We start from the raw sequence: 2,480 nt of genomic DNA on the forward strand, positions 1-2,480 counted from the left end.
ACAAGGACCAGCATAAGGATCCCAGTTCGAGCCCCCAGCTCCCCACTTGCAAGGGAGTCGCTTCACAGGCAGTGAAGCAGGTCTGCAGGTGTCTCTCTTTCTCTCCCCCTCTCTGCCTTCCCTTCCTCTCTCCATTTCTCTCTGTCCTATCCAACAACAATGACATCAATTAAGAGTAATAACTACAACAATAAAAGAACAAGGGCAACAAAAGGGAATAAATAAGTAAATATTTTTTAAAAAGACACAGTGATGTCTAAAAAAAAATTCATAACACCATATCCCCAGACAATAACCTGGGTCCACCTGCATATTAGATGTCAGGCTCAGGCAAAACCTACTTAAATCATGGGCCCCTTGGAATATAACTAAAATAGACCTACTAGCTTTCTCCAAAACACAGACTCCAAATCCTCATCTGCAATATTCTTGCCTTTAGGTTCATGATTTGTCATCAGTTTGTTCTGTTTTAATTCTTAACTCTTTTTCATCCACCAGGATTCAGATACTACCATGGTCCATGGTGCCAACCAGACTTCCCTGGGCAGACAACTCCACCAATGTGTCCTGGAGCCTTGCTTCCCCAGAGCCCCGTCCCACTAGGGAAAGAGAGAGACAGACTGTGAGTATGGATCAACCTGCCAACACCCATGTTCAGCAGGGAAACAATTATAGAAACCAGACTTTCCACCTTCTGCACCCCATAATGACCCTGGATCCATACACCCAGAGGGTTAAAGAATAGGAAATCTATCAGGGGAGGGGATGTGATATGGAGGTCTAGTGGTGGGAATTGTGTGGAGTTGTACCCCTCTTATCCTATAGTCTTGTCAATATTTTCCATTTTATAAATAATTTTTAAAAAAAAAAAATCTGCTGAAAAGAGGTTTTTTTCACTCTCCCTCTTTGTCTCTGCCTGTCTTTCTCTACCAGAAAAAGTCATCCTGCAGAGGTGAAGCTCAAATGATGATAAATCAATTAATTAATATGAACAATTGCACCATTGTGAAAAATGTGACAAAGGAGTTCAAATCTTTTATTTCTCTGGGACAAGTATACTACAGTGTAAATATTGTATTTGGATATTCTGAGGGACCAGAGAAGTAGCTCACTGAGTAGAAGGTTTATGTCTTCCTAAGCATGTGACCCAAGTTCAAGTCCTAACACAACATTGTTATATATCTCCCAGTCTCTCTGCTCCTCTTTCTCACCCCTGCCCCATCTCTCTAGCTGAATTAAAAAGAAATCTATCTCAGACTGGTGAGAAAGTGTGTGTGTGTGTGTGTGTGTGTGTGTGTGTGTGTGTGTGTGTGTGTGTGTGTGTGTGTGTGAAATTCTGGCTCTACAAATAAACAGCAAATATGGGATTTTTCTAAGATTCTTTAGAACTAGATAGAGGTAGCACCTGCATAAACTCTGTGAATATACTAAATGCTGAAGCTTCAGTTCTAAATGGCTAACTTTATATCATATGAATTTCACCTCGATTATATATATATATATATATATATATATATATATATATATATATATATATCAGTTATTTTCCACAGTGGACCTGCTAAGCAGGTATTAGACTCATGAAATGAAATCTCAAAGATATCACAAATTTGATGGGAGTCTTTCATCAGTTGAGAGACAAATCCAGGAGACTATTTTGTTCCCAACTGTGAAACTAGCATCCAGAACTTCCCAACATGACAGAAGTTCTATGACAGATGTCTCTACAAAGTAAAATATACACCAGCTACACCTTTTGAATTTCATTTTTGCCAGGGATTCAGATTCATGTGAGCTGTGAACTGTAAAAGTAGACATTTTGGAGTCAGAAACATGGATTCAAATTCTAGCTCTGCCACTTCTGTATCAGCCATATGACAAGAGCTAGGCTAACAAGTGTAGATTTTCTCATCGGTGCAACCTATCTTCAGCATTTATTGTTAGCATTACATGATCTAATGCATAAACACACACACATTACACAATAAATGGCAACTCTTACTCTTTTTCATTTAGTTTCTTTCTTTGTTAAAGAATACTACTATTATCCAGGGAAGGATGAACTCTGACCTACTAACCAACTCTTAGCATAGTGGTCAGTAGATTTCACCAGTCCTGGAGTCCCAATTTTTCTATTTATTCTCTTCTGGGCAGGAAGCCCTATTGTTCTACCCTATTGTTCTATTAGAATGCTAATCTTCACAAGACAGAAAAGCTAAACAGAAAAATTTGCTGGCACAAGTTGATCATAAATTCAACAGACATAGGAACGAAAGAAATGTAGCTATTTTAAGGATAAACAAATTCTAGCCTAGTTTTGTTCATTCTTATAAATACTTTTTTTGTGATGTGAACAGATGAGTTTTACTGTAGGACTCAATTTTTTTTCTCATTAATTTTTTTTGAGATGTGCTAAAGGACACATTCCAAGAAGCAAGAGTGTAATTATAGATTGAGCATCTCCTGTATGGCCTGACAGA

Source organism: Erinaceus europaeus, chromosome 14 (genome assembly GCF_950295315.1).
Source record: "Erinaceus europaeus chromosome 14, mEriEur2.1, whole genome shotgun sequence".
In the NCBI taxonomy this organism is placed as follows: domain Eukaryota; kingdom Metazoa; phylum Chordata; class Mammalia; order Eulipotyphla; family Erinaceidae; genus Erinaceus; species Erinaceus europaeus.